This window comes from Vulpes vulpes, chromosome 5, assembly GCF_048418805.1.
Source record: "Vulpes vulpes isolate BD-2025 chromosome 5, VulVul3, whole genome shotgun sequence".
In the NCBI taxonomy this organism is placed as follows: Eukaryota; Metazoa; Chordata; class Mammalia; order Carnivora; family Canidae; genus Vulpes; species Vulpes vulpes.
The window spans coordinates 26,080,365-26,102,937 of NC_132784.1; the positions used below are offsets into that span (position 1 = coordinate 26,080,365).

At 39.3% G+C, this 22,573-nt stretch overlaps 1 protein-coding gene and 1 pseudogene across 41 annotated transcripts in view; one reads left to right on the forward strand and one right to left on the reverse strand.

The window, feature by feature from the left end:
• Window positions 1-22,573, reverse strand: part of GTDC1 (glycosyltransferase like domain containing 1) — a 428,467-nt gene that overhangs the window by 119,430 nt on the left and 286,464 nt on the right. The gene's annotated exons all lie outside the window — the stretch shown is intronic.
• LOC112926857 (proteasome activator complex subunit 1-like) lies at window positions 10,030-11,194 on the forward strand (annotated as a pseudogene).

Genomic DNA, 22,573 nt, shown 5'->3' on the forward strand with positions numbered 1-22,573 from the left:
ACCTTGAGAATTAATGATTTTAATAATCTCTGGAAATTTCTTGCCCAAATATCTTTGAATATTGCCTCTAACACTTTCTCTAATTTTTCCTTCTGGAAGTCCTATTAGACATGTGTTGGATTCTTATCCTTTTAGTCCTTAAGATCTAGCTACTAGGTCACTAAGTCTCCCTTCATACACATCTAATACTTAACATCTCCACTGAGTACACTTTAATGAATGTATTAAAATTCTACTTAATCCTTTAAAATATGCATTAATTTTTAAAGCATCTTGTATTTCTCATGTTCTAAATTTATTTTTATCTACTGTTTTAAAAACTTACTTTTTGCTTTCTATCCAGAAGTTTCAGTATTTGAAGTTATTAAGGGCCTCATCCCACAGTCAATTGTTAAGAGCCAGCTTCTGACTTGCTAAACTGTAACAGATATTGGACAGGAAATATCAGAAAAGAAAGTTTTGAAGAGAGGTGGGATGACAGATGTAGATCTTGATCACTCTGCCTGGGAAGTGCTATAGATTCACCAAAGTGAGACAAGAAGAGAGAGTTTTGTACCTAAGTTTTATGCTTCCTTAAAAACTCAACAGTTTTCTAAATTCTAAGACATTTAATTAAACTGTAAGGTAATCAGCAGGTATTTATGGAGTGCCCACTCAAACTGAAATCTCTGCTGCTTTAAGAAAAACCAGACATTTTAACATATGATTGAATTTCCCTCTTCCAGGGTTTTTTTTTGGGTGGGGGGAAGAAGGGGAGAAAGAGGAAGGGAGAGAATCTTAAGTAGGATCCAGGTCCCCTGCAGAGCTGGAGGCAGGTGGGGCTTGATCTCACAAACCAGAGATCATGACGTGAGCTATGACCTGAGCTGAAATTGAGAGTCCAGTGGAACCACCCAGGCACCCCTCCCTCATACAAGCTTTTTAAAGAGATAGTACATTGGTTGTTGAAGGATCACAACAATCCATGGTCATCCTTCAGGATATGCTGAACGTTATTTTGAGTTTCAACATTAGCTGCAGAAAAGGTTTTCACTTTGCATCTTGAAACAGCTTTTCCTTGAATGATGGGCTCATGAATATGGGCAAGTGTTTTCAAGAGAGAATTATATACAGTCACAGTTTGTATTTTTGTGGGTCATAAACACAGATGTGCAAATATCTCCTTTAATACTAAATTGGATGTAAGTGGAAATTGTATGCTTTTAACCATAAATATTAATAATAACAAACATCCTGGGAAAAGTAACCATTCAATGGAGTTCTCGTATAAAACAACAAAAAAAATCTTGTCATCTTAAAAATGTACCTAATTCCATAATTTAGCTGTATCAAGGGTGTCTGCATCTTGTTAGGATGGGCTATGTTAAAGTATTACATACCACCTGAGCTGTCAATATGTGCCTTAGTTTATACACATTTAACATTTCAATAATATATGCCATGGCATAACCAAGTTCTCAGGGAGTCAAAGCCAGATTATTCTAGAACTGAATGTAAGTTTAGGAGTACAGATAGCAAATGGCCAGATGGCCCTGCAGCAATATCTGCTGAAGGCCGTTTAAAACCAATCCATGGGTAGTAGATGTATTCCAGCAGAGAATTATAGACAACCAACCAAGAGATACTAAAGTCCTACTACAATACTATCTTTGTTAAGCCAGAAATAACATTTTGATTTTATAGAACTGGAGTTCAAACAAATCTTATTCTTTACTCCCTGTAGTAAATAAATGAGCAAAATCAACTCTACTGGCTCACAGGTTTATGGCCCACAGTAGATGTTCAATACGTACTTGCTGAATGAATGACTGCTTCGGTACAAGGAAGCGGAAAGGGTTATGCATACACAATTTTATGTTTTTCTGGGTCCTGATTGTTTTCGTATACTGATGTGTGGTTTGGATGTTTGAGTATGTTTTATTTAGGTGGTTTGCATATGTGAAGTAGGAAGAGGTAAGGTTGGTTGAAGGGTAATTATTTCTTGATGGAAGAATATAAAAAGTATAAACAGCTCAGCTATTGCCTAAGCAAACTCAGCTCTTCGTTCCTGATCTACAATGCAAATAGTATACAAAATAAGGTTTCATTAAAGAGTGACTGTCACATCAATAGGAAAGAGAATGAAGACCTGCTATGCAGTATTATTAAATATATTGAATTTGTTGTCACCAAGATCAACAAAATACTGCTTCGAAGGCCGACACACCGTGACACAGAAATGGCTTTGCAATACAGAACGCTTCTCTGATACAATTTTTTTTCATATTATTGTAATGGAGTTATATCTCTAGAAGAAATGAGTATCAATTTATTGATGGCTTGGGTCACTATTAAAAAAAGTGATAAACTAATGAGAAGGTATCTGTGATAAATAATGATACACTTTGGGAAAAAAATTAGAAACTTTTAAATCACGTGATATGTTCACAACATAAATAATTCTACGTCACATGGTGTAAAATGGGACTTTTCCTATTATTTTCCTATTTCAGCTGAGGTCCTAACCTTGAGGATTAAGACCCCACCAATGCCAAAAGGAAGTGTGAAACACACCTCTGCAGGACTTGCTAAAGGTGGATATATTGGTCCCATGACTCTTACTCTCATCACTCTCTAACAGCCTAAATATGAGGAGGAAATTCACTGGTGTAGATGGACTCCATGAGAATTCCTCGTAGAGATTTGGGATGTTTGCCAGAAGGGACGTTGGCATCTCTTTCCCCAAACTGGATGACTTCCAAGCTGCTGAAACTCAAAATCTTGCCACCTCCACCTGCTCCTAGAACAGAGCTCAGAAGTATTCTTGGGAGAACCTACTGCATATGGGGCATAGATCCTGACAATAGCCCTGATATCAGGATTCTGAAGGTAGGAAGCTGAGTGAAGTCCACATGGCAGGGCAAGGAGATTGGGCAGCAATGGAAGAAGCCTCCATTTTTACCAGTTGAATAGGAGAGGATACTTGATTCCCTCCCACCGCATGTTCCTAGTGGAGGGAAGTCATGCATGCACCATATTGAAAGGTCTATGCTCAAGAAGGTTGATGTCAGGGTAAGGGACATACCCGTATGTCAGGATCTGAGAGAAGGAAATGATAAGAGGTCACCCAGAGAGGGTTTCATCCATGCTGGGGAATCCCTCTGTGTGTGAGGTCTTCCCAAGAAGGCCTCAAAAGAACATACCTCTGCACCATACAGAAGAGCTGGTTTTGCCTATTGCATTTGCCTATCCACCCAAGAGAGACCCTCCAACAGCACCAGCTATTTAACAAGCCCTCCTCTCTTTTGCTCCAGCCCTTCCTCTTAGTCAAGAGCCTGCTACAGGAGCTTGAAGGGGAGGACAGGAGGCAAGAAAGGAAGTGCATGTAACTGCTTTATTGAGCAGGCTGCGCTCGATGGATATAATAAGGGACTAGTTTTAGTCTCCCCTTTTGCCACTGCCTTTGGACACATCTCAGATCTCCTTTCTCTTCCTGTTGGTGACAGCTTTGGCAGACACCTTGGCTTTCTGGCTTATGATTATTTTCTTCTGGTACTGTTAGCATTTCTTTTTTTTCCCCCTTCTGTGTTACAATCTGGGAATAGAAAATGCCTTTTAAAACATGACACTAAAGGTAGAAACCCTAAAAGCAAAGAGCAGGTTCCTCTATGTAAAAATAAGATGTTTTAACATACCTAATGCTTCATAAATACAACTGAAGGGCAGCATGCAAAAGGGAAGAAAATATTTGAAACCTATACAACAAATGAAGAGTTCATCAGTTAACCCTTAGCAATCAGTGGGGCTGGCTGGCAGGCAATCCCAGGTTCAATGAAGTCTGCTACTATGGGGCCTGGGAGCTGTGTGATCCAGGCAATTCATTTCACATCTCCGAGCTTTAGTATTCTCAGCTTCAAAGGGAGGCCAATACCATTACCTACATCAGTGGGCTGTGGGGGAGAATTAAATAAACTAATTTGTGTACACCACTTAGCACAGTGTTCAGCAAAGAGTATGCACTCAAATAAACATCAGTTTTGTATCTTCATCACCATCATTAAATCTCCAAGTGGCTAGCTATGGGTAGTAAAAATCAATTTATAAGCATTCTTCCTCTTTATTTTTGTCTGCATTGCCATGGTTTTCCACAATGAGCATGTGTTACTTCGGTGGGGAAAATACACAAACTATTTCAATTAAAAAAATAAGAATAAAGGCATGTGTGAGCCTCTGCCAACTTTACAAAGTAGAGCAAGGCAGCTGCGTGTTTCTCACTTGGACTAGAGTTGGTCATCCTATTTAGTTTGTTATAAAGAATGTCCCTCAATTACCGAATAGGGAAAATGGTTGTCTTCCAACATAGGCAAGAACCATCTGGTCATTCATTGATAGAAATAAATATCTGAACACGAATTATGTTTCCACTGATCAGTATATATACACACAAGACACGAGAAAGGCATAATAAAAGCTTCAGAAAACATTCACAGGAATAGAACTAAACAATTTGTATCACAGCTTTGTGCCATGTTGTCACATCAGGTTTTACTTGTTTATCATATCACTTCATTTACTCTAATGAAAAATTACTCCTAGGACTCAGTTTCCTTTACTGGCATCACCGCTCATTCTGGGCACCAATTTATAAAAATAAGGCAAGGGGAAAGATACTGATGTCATTGTCAGATGAAGCAAAACCACATGAGAGGCCCTGGCTCTGGTGCTCATTTGGGTTAGATCGAAAGAAGAGGGAAGAAGTTCTGGGGTGTATGTGTCACAGTATTTGAAATGGCTGCCCTCCACAAACAAGCCCAATTTACAAGAGAAGAACATATAAGGTAGAAGGGGGTTTCAATTTTTAAACTATGTTACTAAGTACACATTTGCTTCTAAACTTTAAAGCAGTGCTGAATCCCATTTGGACAGAGTTATAGCATTGCTTTAAACACACACGCACAGCCCGACACACATACACCATGGAGGTAATCCAGTTACTCCTGCAGCGCAGATGTGCACAAGAATGCTCTAAGTGATTAAGATAGGGCTTTAAAGTTAGTTAATTAGAAACATCTCCCTTTGTATGATCAACACTGATACTAGCTTTGAGTCCTGATTGGCTAAATTTAAATTTAAATTTTAAGATGCATGAAACACTCTTTGGACCTGCTCTGGTGTTAAACTGTCTTAGAGTAAGTAAGGGCCTTCAGTATCCAAAGTTCTTTGGTCAGAACTAACATTTTAGACAATAGAATTCTGCTCATCTGATATGATTAAGCTGAGCTTCTCATAAATAGCATGTATCCTTTCTTGGAGGGAAAGATAACAAAATCCTAAGTGTAACATTTTAAAACCTATCTTGATAGGAAGAAATTACTGTCATTATAACAAACACGACACTGCTTTCCCTCATTATTGGCATGATCCTTTTTAAAAAGGCCATAGGACCACTGAGAGGGTAAATTATAATAATTTATAGGAACCCCTTCAGCATAGTGCTTGGCACAAGTTGTTGCTTAATAAAGTTTCAGTTTCACAGAAATGAAGGTGATTGCTGCTGTAAAAGTGAACCTAAAGAGTCATAAGAAGCATGTACTTATTTTTAAGTTCAAATTTTATTTTCACAAGACTTAACAAATATCAAACTCCCAATTTACATGTTATACAGGGGGAAAAAAACATTTCTGCCTTTGGAGATTTTAAAGTTACAGTCACACGAAGGCTCAAAGGTCAAATGAGGCTGCTTCCTATTGGCCTCACATTCCTTGACCCAAAGCCATATCCACAAAAGGTCACTCCCAGTCTCTTGGGATCATGTTGACAAGACCATTCATTCACAGATTAGCAGAACAATCCAACTTCCTTGGTTTATTAAAGAATGGATCAGTTTAGGTCATCTTCTGACAAATACATATTACTCTTCTATCGGAAAACAATATGGATGTATTCTTTGAAAGAGATACACTTGATCATTTCCGCCTGGTAGGACTAAAGCTGCTGGTGTTAATGGCAAAGACATTTGTGTGCAAAACTGTGGACTTTCGATCTTGTTTTATTTGCATTTTGTTCATGACTCCAGAGAAGTGGATAACAATGCCAACTAAATTTTGTTCTCACTGAAGTGTCACATAGATCCTAGAAACAGAGATGGGAGGGAAGGTAGGATACGTGAGTAAAAATCCTTCTTTAGAAGGGGGACTGTTGCAAGGCACCTTTAGAAGCAAACTGTCTGGGACTCAAATTTCAGGGTAATCACCTCTCAGGTAAGTAGCCCTGGGCCAACAAGATAACCATTGTTGTTTCACTTATTAAACGGGAGCAACTTCTTAGGGTTATTTTAAGGATTAGCTGAAATGGTATATGAATGATTGATGCAGAGCAGAGACTATGTATCGGTAAGTCCATCTCACACCAAGGCCACTTGCTCCAGAAAGAAAACAAAACAAACTTGCTTAGACTAGATATGCCGGTTACGGATGTTTTGAGTGCCATAATTGGAGAGAGTCTCCCAGAAAAGTTCCAGAACTAGTTGATGAATTCAGATCTTTTCTTCTTTGTTTGTTTGAAATTTCTGCTCTAAATAGCTATCACTGTCCTTCACCTTGCACTGGTGGCTATCAGTGGCATTACTGGTATAAAAACTTCCCAGATACCAGAGTAGTGAGGATGGTAAACTATGATGACAACAACCCTCCATCCCTTATCATATCTTCTCGTCTTTCTATTATTTTTGATTGGCGTAGCTGCATAAGGCACTCAAAGGAAACCATGAAGATACAGGAAAAAAGCTGTTGGAGAAATATGTTTTAAGCTGGATGTTAAGTGCAGAGATTTGAGGATAAGCTAATAAAAAACATGGTAGCAAGCTCAGAAAGAGGGAGGTGATGAACAGGAAAGAGTCTCATACCTAGCCAGCAATATCAAAATTTTCACTTTTTTCTTCCCAAAGATTCTACTTATTTATTCATGAGACACACAGAAAGAGAGGCAGAGACATAGGCAGAGGGAGAAATAGGCTTCCTGCAGGGAGCCTGATGCAGGCGGGAATTGACCCCAGGATCCTGGGATCATGACCTGAGCCAAAGGCAGACAACCACCGAGCCACCCAGATGCCCCTCAAAACTTTCACTCCTAAGAATGTTTTCCCCTCTTTAACTTTTTCTTAGTCAAAATACTATCTAGTAATAGCTTATACTCAAGTACTGAATAGTTTTGAACAGGTAGGCAGATATTAAGGGCCTATTGTGTTACTGCCCATGCTTAACTAAAAAGGCTATTTCTTCCATATGTCATAGAAAGAAAGTTGTTGGAAATATTGTGTCTTTTGGCACAACTTTTTGGGATTCTTTTCATTATTCTTTATCTGTATATGGTCACACAGGCAAACTGCAAAAGTAATTCAATGTTATTGTGGGATAAAATTAAAATTTTATTGAAGAGTGTTCTCTGTAAAAATAGTAATGCACTCATTAGTTTTTCAAAACCAGTTAGAAGGGATCCCTGGGTGGCGCAGCGGTTTGGCGCCTGCCTTTGGCCCAGGGCGTGATCCTGGAGATCCGGGATCGAATCCCACGTCAGGCTCCCGGTGCATGGAGCCTGCTTCTCCCTCTGCCTGTGTCTCTGCCTCTCTCTATCACTGTGTTCCTATCGTAAATAAATAAAAATTAAAAAAAAAAAAAATATTTAAAAAAAAAAAAAAAAAAAAAACAAAACCAGTTAGAATTATGGGAATCAACTGGTTGAAAAAGTTGTCTAGAGTAGACTTTGTATGATGTTCACGAAAATAGATATTATCTTTCACAACAATAAAATCTACCCATAATGCCTTTTTAAAAGAATTTCTCTACAACTAGAAAAACTTGATGGGATAGTTCTTTGTAAGTTTAAATCACAGGAGAAAGTCTAAATAATATTCAAGACATAAATCATGTGTCATATTACCTCCAAATCACTAATTATTAACCTGGAGACTGTGAATGGTCTTCAGGGAGTCTTTGAAGCCCCTGTAATTATATGGAAAAATTGTGCGTGTGTGTGTGTGTGTGTGTTACCTACTTGCCTGTTTCTGAAGACTAGAGTATGTTAAGTTCACCTGACTTCTAAAGGGATTTATAATACCCTCCTAGGTTGAGAGTTTCTTCATTCCTAAATATATTTTATATGACTGCTCTTTGTTAGGCTCTATGCTAAGCATGGGAGCACCCTGAAGATGCAGTGCTTGACCTCTCCTCTATATCTTAGAGTCTAGCAATTGTTGTGAATAGGGAAGGGGGATGGAATCATTAATCTTATCATCCTGCTAACTACTTTTCTCTCCTAATTCAACCCCATCCCATCGATTCTTCTTCCCTAGAACTCACACTCTCCTTGGAACAAATTCTCCATCATATATAATCCATATTGAATTCCACCACTGCACCTCCACTGATGTTATTCAATCAAATTGAGGTGCCCTCTACTATCTTCAAAGGTTAGTTCAAGACCGACCTTCCTCAAGATGCTTTCTCTGAGACTCTAGAATGTTGATGATTACATATGTGCTCTGCTGCTTTCCCGTAACTTCATTTCCCCTTCTGAACTAAAAGTAAGCTCTAGAAGGTAGGAATCCTATCTTCCAGGCAGTATTTTTGTTTGTGTTCCTGCCTTGGTTGAGTCTACTCTAGATGCTAGTTTGTTTCCTGCTAGAGAAGATGAATAGACCTTAGGACATCTCTCTGACCTAGATTATAACGGAAGCACAAAAAGATCTTAGAAGGGAATCCAATAGAAAAAGATGTTAAGAAAAGAGAGGAAAATAAATGAAAAGAGAAGAGTCAGCAAAAGAATACATGCCAAGAGAGACAGGAAGACAAGTGTGCAATTGGAAGTACACCAAAGGTGCTGGGCTCTCCGTGGAGGGTGATTGCAGATACACCACAAAGCTCTAGGAATATTCTCAGACCTTAGGAGGTAGGCACAATGCTGTTACTAATTGCAGGCAGAAAAGAATCCTCATGGAACTTGTTCATGGCTGTGAACAAAGCTGTAGCCAAGCTAAGTAAGAGGCACGTTGTCTTCCTACAGCATGAATCTTAGTAGGAGATGGAGCCTGCCAAGATTCATAAAATGTACCCACTTCTGTTCAATGCAGTGGGAATGAATGCTACTGCCAGACAAAGTTCATAATGCTGTGATTCTTAATGAGGATGCAAATCAGAAGTTTTAAAGCACTCGGGGAGTTTTAAATGTCTAGGACCCACTCCCAACAACTCTGATTCAACTGATTTGGGATAGTCCCTGGGCACTGGTATTTGTTTATACCAGGTGATTCTTATGTGCCACCAGAAGGGAGAACTACTGTAATCGCCATCTAGGAAGAAAATTCAAGGACTTGGGGAGGAGGGTATAGTTGTGGGGAGGATCGGGGGAGGGGTGGTATTGATGAGTGGTGTTTATCTCTTCTTTAAAGGAAAGGTTATAACTCTAAAAGCAAAAGTGAGATATAAGGAGCAAACAGGTGGCCACATGGACAGTGCTAAGAGTTGGTTTTATGAACTCCAACAAAGGAAAGAATACATTAGGAAAGTGTTTTACATGAAGGTAGGAAAGACTATCTTTCATTTCCCAGTATCATCAAGAAGCCTCTAAGCTAAATTTTGGACAGGGAAGAGGGAGAAAAATGCTCAGAGACAATCATAAAACCGGAAACCATGGGGGATAAAACAAAGGAGTAAGCGGTAAACATGCCCAGACAATTTCAGGGAAAATAAAGGGAAACCAAATAGGATGAAAACTTTGCGTCTATGAGTTCTGTATGCCAACACACAAGGTTGAACGAGATTGATTTAACTTGGAATTTTTATGCAGGATGGTATGATCTTAAAGGGTAATGATTCACTTCTAAGGTACTCCAAGGGAATGGGCAAAGGGAATCAGGTACTAACTAAGAAGCAGGTACTACCTGTTGATTCCCTGCTGCCCAGGAAGGCCACGCGGGTGGTGAGCACTGCTTTTACTTTCCTGTCTTGATGCCCATTCTGCTTCTCATGGGACACCAGGCTCCCTGCCCTGGCCATGGCCACACTGAGGGCTAAGCCTGAAGCCCAAGCCAAGGTGGATGTGTTCTGTGAAGACTGTATACTAAGACAGAGAGCTTGCAGGGGAGCTATCTCCCCAAGACTTCTGAGTTGGATGCATTTTTTTTTTTGAGAGAGAGGGAGGAGAGAGAGAGAGAGAGAGAGAGAGAGAGAGAGAGAGAGAGAATGAATGCAGGAGGGGGCAGAGGGAGAGAGAGAATCTCAAGCAGGCTCCACATGGAACCTGACATGGGACTCAATCTCACAACCTTGAGATCATGACCTGAGCTGAAATCAAGAACCAGACACTGGGGATCCCTGGGTGGCTCAGTGGTTTAGCACCTGCCTTCGGCTCAGGGCGTGATCCTGGAGTCCCGGGATGGAATCCTGCATCAGGCTCCCTGCGTGGAGCCTGCTTCTCCCTCTGCCTGTCTCTCTCTCTCTCTCTCTCTCTCATGAATAACTAAAATCTTAAAAAAAAAAAAAAAAAAAAAAAAAAAGCCAGAGACTTAACTGACCAAGCCACCTAGGCGCCCCTGAAGTGGATGCATTTTTAAAGGAGCTAACTCTCAATGAAGCCAACCTGAGCAATCTGAAGGCCTGACTGGACATCCCAGTGCCTGATCCAGTCAAGAAGAACGAGAAGGCTGAGTGGAAGAAACAGCAGATGAGAGAAAACAAAGATGAACAGAAGAAAGAGGAAGATGAAGACAAAGGTCCTCCCTGTGGCCCCACGAACTAAGATAAGATTGTGGTCCCCATTCAATGTCTAAAGCCTGAGATCAAGGATGTCCTGGAGCAGCTCAATCTGGTCACCACCTGGTTGCAGCTACAGATACCTCAGATCGAGGATGGGAATAATTTTGGAGTGGCTGTCCAGGGAATGTGTGTGCACACCTTCGCACTAAGCTGGAAGGCTTCCACACCCACATCTCCAAGTACTTCTCTAAGGGGGCCGATGCTGTTACCAAGGCAGTCAAGCAGCCCCATGTGGGTGACTACTGGCAGCTGGTGCACAAGCTTTGCATGAGGCAGAGTCCTGGGACATTGGGTTGATGATCATGAAGATCCATAATGCTTATGCTGTGTTATATGACATCATCCTGAAAAGCTTTGGGAAGCTCAAGAAGCCCAAGGGAGAAACAAAAAGAACAATCTATTGAGAATCTCCTCTTATTCTGCAATGGGCGTGCAAAGACCTTCCTATCTTTTACACAGCACTCTAGACTTTCTCCCACCTTCAGCCTGTTGGTTTCTCCCTCTCCTTGCCTCTGAGGCACAATAGTCATATCATTGCTCTTAAAAAAGAGAGAGAAAGAGAGAGAAAGAGAGAGAGAGAGAGAGAGAGAATGCAAGCATTTAAGTATTAGGATTCTGGATTCAAATCCTGGGCTTTTCACTTATGATGGTGCAGCCTTGGGCAAGCAAGTTACTTTACTTCCCCAAGCCTTGATGTCTTCATAGTTAAAATGGAGAGGATTATATCTCCACCATAAGAATTACTGTTAGTATATTTTGTATCAAATGAAGTCATAGCAAGCAATAACCTAGTATGGAATGTGGCACATAGCAATCACTTAATAAATACTAGCTTTTTAATATTAGTGCTATTATTAAGAGCAAGTCCTGGCCAAAAGGAAAACTTCATCCAAGAGAAAAAGATTTGCTCAAAGTAGAGAGCTACGTACATTACCAGGACCGTAATAATTGTCTTGTAGATTATAAATATGCATATGTGTATGTGTGTATATATTCCTTCTTGAAGTGCAATCCTGACTGCCAGGCCACCAGGTAGAGGGCACGGTTTGGTAAGAGAGACTACAGAACAGGCACAGAAGTAACAGAAAGTAGTGGGGGACTTCAACCATGAGGACACCATCTGGAAGGCTTGCTTGGCAAAAACACAATATTGGATACATTCTTGACTCACTTTGCTAAGAGTTTAAGCTCTAAAAAGGCAGATGAAGCAAGTAGGGAAACTACTTTTCTGGACTTAAATCAGACAATTAGAGATGGAGGGGTGAGGAGGGGATGTGGAAATGATCAGGAACTTGAAAGAAAGCAGCCACTTAGCAGCATGAAACTCTTAGCAACAGAGGAAAAATATGGAGAGTAAATAGAATTTGGTATACGCAAATCTGAGAACAGATAGGTATTATCCCCCGGGAAAGATGGTGTGGGAAGTGCAGTATGAGTGCAGACCATGTGCATGCAGAACAAAGCTAAGAAGAGAAGGTCTTCGAACCCCCGGGGGTCCTACAGTCAGGGAGTCTACCCGTTTTCTGCTGCTTGTTCCTTGTTCAAGAGGGTAGCATTGGGGTGAACGGCTATACTGAGGAAATCTCATTTTGGATCTTTCAATTGTATGAACAATGAGAGCTGTCCCCTCGGATACAATGACCACTTACCCACCAATGAAAGAGTCTAGGATTACTCTTTTGATCTCTTACCAAGTGAGAACAGAGGCCTGGACATAGCAACGCCAGTCTGGCTTCTGGGCTTTCGATCCCCTCGCCCCAAGTGAGGTTGGGTGTTTCATCCGCATGCACACACAGCACCGCACACCACTGCCTGGTGTGCCAGCCTCTAAGCTCCAAGGGTGATTCTACTCTGCTCATTTTTGAAGTGCGGCCCCTGGCACTGAAACAGTTAATCGTTTGTTTCCAGTTGTTATTCAGAGACTTGTGGCCTGTGTCTTAGGCCACACTTTCTAGTTAAGGTTGCAAGACCATGAGAGATGCTGGTTGCTGGATGCCGCACTCAGCTTGAGATCCCATCTCCTCCAAAAATTCTATCTGGAAATGGAAAAATACCCGACTAGTTTAATTGAGGTTGCTGATGATCCTCATTCCACCCTCCCGAAAGTACTATGCTTCATGTTTAAGGGGAGTTCAATTAAAATCAATGTTATTCTCAGGGTTCCTGTTTTTCCTTTAAATTACCTGGTGCCAGAGCCACTGTTTTGTTTTGTTCTGTTTCATTTTTGTTTGAAGGGGAGGGAGTTGGAAATGACCACTTCAGTGACAGCCTGAAACAAATTCCCTTTTCTTGAGGTTGGTCTCTCAAGTACTTTCCCAACGTTCACTGACAAGGAAATTTATTCATTCTGATGTATAGCTTAGCCATAGCCTCTAGTCATCCGTAATAATAGATAGCACTGCAACCCTCAACAGAAATGGTTTTTAAGCTCCAATATAACAAAAATATTCTATACTTCTTAAAAGCACACATGAAATGGCTTTCATTTTCTTATTCAACAGATTATATACCTTAAAAATGCATTACATTTTAATCGCTGTTACAATTTAAATTTATAAAAAGGCTATAGTTATTTTATAATAAGAAACAATCACCAGTGAGTATCTATACGTCAAATGCAAAGAACATAATGGTTATCAATCCACAAGGGAACTTAATTTAAGTTAACACTTGACAGATGTTTAGAACCTTTGAGGCACATATCTGTCAAGTTTCAAAGAGGCCAATAATAATGGTGTAAGAAAAGTTTAAACATTTTCTTCATCAGAGCAGTTTCGGGAGAAGTATCAGTTTATAATCTAGTTAGAAATATCCCTCAACAAAATATGACATCAATTTAACTAGAGAATATTTATTCTGAAAATTCAGGTCCTTTTCCATCCATTCCAGAAAGTCTAATGTAGATTTGCTAAATGAAGCTGCAAAGAAATAGATATTTGAAAGTGAAGGGGACTCCCTAAATCACCTGGCCCTGCCTTATTTTGCTGCATCTCTGTATTAAACTAATACCAGGATTCCAGAGCATGTAATTTCCTGGTTAGTGGAAATCCCTCTAATCAGGATATTTAGAATCGCTGTCTCCTTTAACTGGACTCCTTTTGTATTGTATACAACGCAGAGGGAAATGCTATCATAACACTTCAATAGTTAAGTGACTTTATGAGAAAAATAGTTCCAAATGTTTCCTAAAACCCTCCAAACCGCACCAAAGAACATTATCGTAATATTATGTTTCCCCATTGCCTCCATTATTTAAACTTGCTTCTCTTGAAATGATACTTGGATGAGAAACTTAGGTTTATGTAATGTATAAATTGTTTCAAAAGGAAAAGCCTTGGCTGCATAATTATTATATATGTAGACATGCCAGATAATTTAATGTTTTCAATAGCTTTTCTTCATTAATTGACAAAAGAGTATACTTAACGCTTTTGGTTACTAGAGCTTTTGGGAGGACTTATTTTTGCGTCTCTAACCTAAGCTCTCCAAACAGACATTGTAAAATTCTCCTAAGTTCAGTATTGAACACAAACAAAAACATCATAAATAAGTACATATTACATCTAAAAGCTAGTTTTTGGCATAGGACATATAACCCACGTACACTGTATATCACAGCAAAGTAGCATAACAATGCATTTCAGTGAGCCTAGCATCAAAAAGAACCTTAATGGCAGGTTAACATCTGATTCAGCCCCATGATGCTCCGTCTGCAGCTATAAGCTTTCTTGGGGGGGGGGGGGTAATCACAGTATATATAATGTTCAAACAATAGCCTTGAAGTAGAAACAGCCCAAATGTCCATCAGTAAATAAATGAATACATAATGGTAGTAGCACAGACATACTCTGAAACACTATTCAGCCATAAAAAGGGATGGAGTATTGATACACAATGGCAGATGGGGGAGCTCTGAAAACATTATGCTAAAGGAAAAGCAGCAGGACACAAAAGTCCCATGTATGATTCCATTTTGATGAATAGATAAATTCATAGAGACAGAACACAGACTGGTGGCCACCAGGGCTGTGGGGGAGGGAAATATGGGAAGAAAGTGCTTAGTGGGGAAGAGGTTCCATTCTGGTGATGGAAACGTTCTGGAACCAGTCAGAAGTGAACTATTCACTTTAAGACGGTTATATTTCATGCTGTATGAATTTCTTTTTTTTTTTTAAGATTTTATTTATTTATTCATGAGAAACACGCAGAGAGAGAGGCAGGCTCCACGCAGGGAGCCCGATGCGGGACTCGATCCCAGGACCCCAGGATCACGCCCTGAGCCAAAGGCAGACGCTCAACTGCTGAGCCACCCATTATGCTACATGAATTTCATCTCAACATAATTTTGCAAAGACTGAATAGAAGATATTTACCGCCTACTCATAAGCAGCTGTCCTTCAGTGCTGATGGGAACATAATGGCATGGGCACTCTCTGTGTGCCCCCGTCCCCTCACCCTTCACTCCAGGCCTGGGAGGGGGTGTGCACCCAAACCAGAGGGCTCTGGGGATGGCAGCACATATGCCACACAAGCCAGAAGGAGATGTTCAGGGCTGCAGGGATGGGGCAAAAAACAAACAAACAAATGCCCTCGGGCCACTCTGTTCTGATTTAAACTTTGAAGAACTGTTCTTCTGAAATTGTACATACAGTATTCCACAGACACATGTTTCAGATAACCATCTCAAACTGTAATATAACACTCATCAATGACTAAGGAAAACAATTTTCTACTTTATTATCAGACCTTTTTAGACATATGTAATACATTCAGGCAAAAAGAGAAAAGGATTCTGGAATTTTGGCAATTTGATAAAATGGATATAGAAATCTCCTTAGAACAACTCAACGGTTCAGTTCTCATTAAAAGCCTTTCTGTAACACAACGCTTCGACTGCTAGATGATTTTAGAAGAAAAATATGCCACTGCTTCCATTTGAGAAAAAGTATAGACTTGAAATTAGAAGCAACTGGCTCCAATCTTAACTCTGTCACTCACTGTGTGACCTTGGTAAAAAAAAAAGAAAGAAAAAAAAAAAACGGTTTCTTTATCAGGAGAATGTTGATAATGCCTCCACTTTTGTGATTTAAATTATAATGGCTATGCCTGACATGTGGCAAGTGCTCAAGAAATGTCTTTTCTTGACCTCTTTCTCCAGTAAAAAATATTTATTTATAATCATTCATTGTTGGGAACATCATATAAACTCTATAAGCAGGAATGATTATACTGTGGCAGGGATTTCTCCCTCCTACTTTGAGACATTTCATAGGATTGGATCTATACATCTAAATTGAGGAGTGGAGAGGGAGACAGGAAATTAGATGGCAAACAGTTTGGAAAGCGTCCTTAAAAGATTTTGTGCTTGGGTAAATTAAGAGTCTAAGAGTTCCACCCCATAGTTATGGTGACATAGCCATGACATAGTTACGGTGACATAGGAGGCATAGCGATGTATCCCATCCCAGATAGGGAGAAAGCTTGCTCCTCTGTAAGTAGGTATTAGTTCTACAAATGTCTTGCTTCTCCAACAGTTTAAAAACAAGAATATAACTCTCCCTACACCCGAAGAACATTTAAAAACATGAGATAAAGTGTTGTAGTTTCCTTTTAAGCAATTTAGCCATTATTGGGTACTTGTACAAAAATAAGAAGCAACTGCAGAGAACCGAAGACTGTATGCAATGGAACATTTAAAAATAATTAAGAGATACTGTTCATGCTCTCTGAGGAACTTATGGTGTGGGGGCAATATCAGCAACGAGACTTGAAAATACACACTTTCATAAAGACTTGAAAAACGATGGCTATTTTTCCCTGTTGACGTACCATACAAACAGATTTAACCTGATGCTATGTAGGAAACTTAACCTCAATAGAAATTAAATTCAAATTAAATTAAAAATCAAGAATGTTGGGACACCTGGATCACTCAGTTGGTTAAGCATCTGCCTTCAGCTCAGGTCATGATCTCAGGGTTCTGGTATAGAGCGGCCCCTTGTTGGGGCTCCTTGATCAGCGGGGAGTCTGCTTCTCCCTCACCCTTCCTCAGCTCATGCTCTCTCTCTCTCAAATAAATAATAAATAAAATCTTTAAAAAAAAAGGAATGGGGTGTGGATTTTGCATTATTATTTTTTTAAAGTATGAAGGAACTTAAGATAGAAAGAGACCATTTATGTGACAGTAAAGAAAACATAGTAAAGAATATTTGTTTTTACTTACCTTGTGTGAAAAAAAAATGATCCTTCTCCCTGGCATTTATGTAACTTTTGACTTTGGGGACTGCACAATTAAAATTTTTATAGAACCACAGAATTGAGATTGTAGAGTAGCCAGAGAAATTATTTAATTTTACTCCCTCTTTTTAAAGTAGGGAGCCAAAGGTCTAAAACACCTGTTTTCTGAAAGGGTATTCCAGAAAATACTAATTCCTCAGGATTTTGGTAAATGCTCTATGAGTTCAAATCATCATCATCATCATCATCATCATCATCACCATCTATGGTTAAATATTAAGTTTTGGAAAAGTTAGATTAAATAAAGATTAGATTAAATAAATTTAGAGATATTTACTTATTTCGGGGATTCTCAGACTTGAATAAGAATATGCTTTGTGACTATTTATAGGGAGAAAAAATATGCAGCTACCCCTGTACTCTCCCTTCTTCTTTTTTTTTTTTTAAAGGAGCATTTCATGGAACTACATGTAGAGAACACATTTTAGGGACCGCTACCGTAGAAAATTTAACTCAAAGATATGACTGTGAGCTTTGCCTCTGTCAAGGGATTAGAACTATGTCTTCAAGCTTTTGGGCTAGGGAGTCTTCTACTATCATTATTCTGAACCAATAATGGAAAATAAAAATGCATTTTCCGAGAAATATTCACAAATCAAATATGCCATTTGCTTACAGACCTGGGGAGTAATGCCACCATGTCCTTGATATCATCCCATATGGCCACAATCCTGTCCTAGTTTCTGTTTGGGTCACTTCTATTTTTAAGTGGAGGTTTACAGGGACCAGAAAGGCAAAGAAGCAATAGTGAGTGCTGTAACATTCATTTCCAATACACTGATCAGCGTTGGCCTTGGTTTTCTTAAAACTTCTTTCAATTGACATGGCTTGCTTATTTTTTTAAAGTTGACTCAGTAGCCTTGTTAGAAACATGTACTTTGGAAACCATTTGATGAAATGTCATTGAAGCTACTTGTGTACTTCTGGAAAACTATGGCTGACTTGCTGAGAATCTGGTCTACTTTAAGAAATATATGCCATTCAGAGTGATAAAAATAGGGGCTATGTATTCTCAATAGCTAATAGCAAAGGCTTATACAATAAATATGTCCCCTTCGCTTCCATGGACTCCTTTTTTTCTTTAAATATCCCGCAAAAGAAAGGAATAAAAGTTGACTTTTGGAATACTTTTAAAGTATTCTTTAAGTTCAAAGCAGAAAATGCCCATATTCAGTTTCAACTTTACATGCTTATTTGTGCAAATGCACATCCATATGTGTATGGCAGCAGTGATAACTGTATCACACTCTGGATACAACAAATTCCCATGGTTGTTGTTTTAAAGAAACTGTGGCCTCACGATTGTTCTATTTGACTATCACTTGTTTCTGCGTGAGTTAATTTGCACTTGACATTGTTCATTTATTTCACTAGACTTATGCCACTTTCTAAAAGAAGAAAACAATGTTATATTTTTTTTCCTGTTTGCCCTACTTGGAGGTTTAGGGCTCCAAGTTGTTTTTTAAGGACACGCTCCTCTCATCTACTGTATATACTAAAAGCATCTATGCCAGTAAGCTATATATATGTCACTAAGACCCTAAAAGTTCATGGCTGTAAAGATAAGAGGATCTTGCAATAAGGTGTCAGAAAATCCAATAACTGGAATGAAAGAAAAGAAACAGAAAGAAACATGGGATGGAGCAAAGTAAGAGTTTATGAGGAAAGAAGCTTAAGTAGGTGAAAATCTAGAATCCCAAGCATGGGGGACAGAAAAAGGAGACTTCAAAGAAACGACTCAGTTATCAGATGATGGCAAGAACTCAAACCCAAATACTGACACACCTGTCAGTGGCTCAAAGCTCCTTAACCAACACAGAGAACACAGGATGTGACTCAGACAGTGAGACAGATTTATCATTATTTTTCATTTTGCTAAAAGAAATACACTGTTATAACTTCTCTCTTCCAAAATGGACTCCAATTGGGTTGGTATCATTGGAAACATGTGAGTACATTTTTGGTCTCTGGAGGTGGTCACGTGCTTTTTTTTCCATTCAATCATTCATTCATTGACTATGCCAGATACTGTCACTGCCCTTGGGAATTTCACAATCTATTATAATAAATATGCCTCAAATTACTAAATTTGGGGGTTGAGCCATTTTAACTCATAACCTGAAGTTAGAGTTCAAAAGACTAAGTGTGATGACTAACTTGAGTAATATCTTAGGTCACAATAACTACTAAAGCTGGTTTTCTTGGGTGGTTCCTAAATCATTAGTGGAGGACATTTCTCAAAATATTTTAAGAAATAACATCAGTAGTGAAATAACTCTAGTTTTGTGAGAGCACAGTTTGAAAAGTAATGCTCATCTGAATGAATAACTCGAGAAAAATATTCTGTAAGTATCTGCTGTATACAAATAGTATATAACACACTTTTCTAATGAAGCTGTATAAAGCATAACCCATGCTGTTAGAACACTTATGTTCCAAGAGAAAATAGTTACAGTGAACCATAATATAAGACAGACTCTAAGCATCATATCTATTCTTACTACTAGCAAATCTCCTTAGTGTCTTGTATTTAGCATTGTTCTGTGGATATAGCGATAAACAAGATGTGGCCATGACTTCAAGGAGTTCACGATCTAGTGAAGTAAATAAAAGAGGTGAAAAGGAGAGTTTTAGTGTTGTGAAATGAGGGCTAGGATCAGAGTGGGTCCAGAGCCTGCTGGAGCATGGAACCAATTTAGAGGAGGCTTCTTAGGGGCTCTGCAGGATAAGTGAGAGTGAGCCCTGGAGGGGAGGTAGGATGTAGTTCAGGCAGATGAGGGAATATATGGGGAGGTGGAGGCAAGAAGGACCTGTCTGGGAGTGTCGTTCCCCAGGGCAGGATTTGTGTGTATATGGGGAGCTGGGATAAAAGTGCTAGGAAAAAAGAGACTGGAGAGATAATCACAAAGGCTACATAATATGCCCTGCAATGGAGTGAGGCCTTTGTTGAGATGGCAAGAATGCCACAAATGACCCTCTATGTGAGTTCATAGAGGAGATGCCTTTTGGCCGGTATGTTTTTGCAGGGAAGCTTTCAACAGAATGAATGACACTTCAGGATAGGCGGCCTACGGAGTGGAGAAAAAACAACAACAACAACAACAACAACAACTAAGGGCTAGGCTGCATTCAGGCACTGGGGTCAATATTAGACAAAGTACAGAGGAAAGAGGTAAGTCCAGCTTGAAGAAAGGGACAATGGTAAGAAGTGAGATAAGACGAGAGAGATTGTGGACATGCTAAGGAGCTTAAATGTTATTCCACCGGCCAGTGGGAGAGCTTAAACCTGGATGAACAGAAAATAGTAGCATTATTTACAGGAAAAACCACACAGAACAAGAACAAACGATGTTTGCAATGCAAAAGCAGAGACAGAAAGAGGAAGAGAAGCTGGTCTTTAAAAGAACATGAAGAGTTTGGTTTTGGTCTTGTGTCATGGATTCATCATAGTCCCTAAGATCACAAGGATTGAAAAGAGAACTTGAACTCACCATCTCCTTTTGGTGAGTCTTGCCTGGCCTGACAGTTTGCAGAAAAAGCCACTTGTCCACTCAAAGATCTATTCAGATCGCCAATGGGTTTCATAAAGGCATCCCAATGCCTAACATGGGATAAGGGCTTCTAGGCGGGCACCTGGGTGGCTCAGTGGTTGAATGTCTGCTTTCAGCTCAGGTCATGATTCTGGGGTCCTGAGATTGAGTCCCACATAAGGCTCCCCTTGGGAAGCCTGCTTCTCCCTCTGCCTATGTCTATGTCTCTCATGAATAAATAAGTAAAAAAAAAAAAATTCTAAGCACAGTCAGCCCAGTCTAAGCCTTTTTAGGTCAGCTGAGGAAAGCATCTGTCCTTTCTAACCTTTCTTATTTTCTCTAATGGGATATAGTTGGACATCTCACTCATTCATTTTTGAAATGAACCACAGAGTCAAAGTGGTTCTTTTCCATACCGAGTAGAGTCTTTGAAGTGTGTCAATCTGTATGGGTGTGAATATATGTATGCTCAACCAAGGAGATGAGTAAAGTCTCATTAGAAAATATGTAGTAAACAGGTTCTTTCTGAAAGTAGCCCAGCAAGGTAAAGGTCTTAGGCCAGTGTCTTTTTGTTGTCACTTTCTGGCTAACTAACCAATAGTCCTAAATCCTCTACTTTGTTATCAGTTACCAGAGAAGCAGTCATTTGAGAGAGGTTGCTTAAAATTAATTGAACTTGCCTTGATTTTTGTAGATGGTATAAAACCACATTTCTACAGCACTATCTGGAATGACATTGCTTCAGGAAAAAGGACAATGGCTGTGAAAACCTTTTAGTGTACGCTACCTGTCAAATCTGTGAACTGAGCCCCAGGATCATATCAGTTTTGTTGGAGCAGTGGTATTTGCTAAGTTATAGCAGAAGACAGGCTTTTTAAAAAAATATTTTTCCTTTTGGATACTCAGATCAAAAGAAAGGTGTACACTTTATTTTTAATCCCATTACTTCACATGAGCCTGGACAGAACATCAAAGACAAGGTATGCAGGTTTAACCATTAGCACCAACATAATCCAAAGTTGAAAATCTCTTCCAGATAGCTACCTCACTTTGAAATAGACCACATTTGTGTTATTCAGAGTCAATATTACTCTCTACTATGTTTTAATTTTCACTGTACTTAAAAAAAAATATCCAAGGTATGTGATTTTGCCTTACAGCATCAAGCATACGTTTGTAGGGCAATCTAATATTATTAGAATAAATGCAATTCACATCTACTTTTTTTTTTAATTGGCTCAGACGTCCATCTCAATTTCATGAAAGGGAAGAAAGTGAATGAAATGCAGTTGCAAATCGCATTTGAGGAGGGCAATGCTTCTCCACATCTGAAGTCTATTGAAAGCTCATGAGTAAGAACTTGGGGAACAAATCCTTTCTGTTCAAAAGATGTGTCAGTAGAGAAATTCTTAGAAAATAGCACACAATTCATCAGAAATCACACATTTCTTTTCCAAACCAGATAATAAAAGAAAGTTGCAGTTTTGAATTCTTTCCAAGGAGAACTAAATAGAAGTATATAAAATAAATTCATAAGGGTTTTTGCATTAGAAAATGTACCATAAACAGTGGAGAGAGATTTAAAAAAAGTACTTAACAACTAGATATCTGGGCACAACCATCAGATTGTACAACGGCAAAGTAACTGGTACAGATGTACTGGTATATGGTCCTGGCTTCAAAAACATCCACAATTCTCAGATGGAATGAAGCTGATTTTGTGCAAATATGCAGTGGTTCCCTTGAGATTTCCCAGTAACATCATTATCATCATCACACCAGCAAGAGCAAATGCTCATTAAGCTTCTAGCACCTGTAGTGTCCTATCTCAAACCTCTGGGAATACAAAGAGGTATACACGTGTGAGATGGCACCTATGCCTTCAGGATTCATTCACAGGGGAGACAGATTGTGGTGTATATCTAACTACATACAATAAATAAACCACAAAGCAAC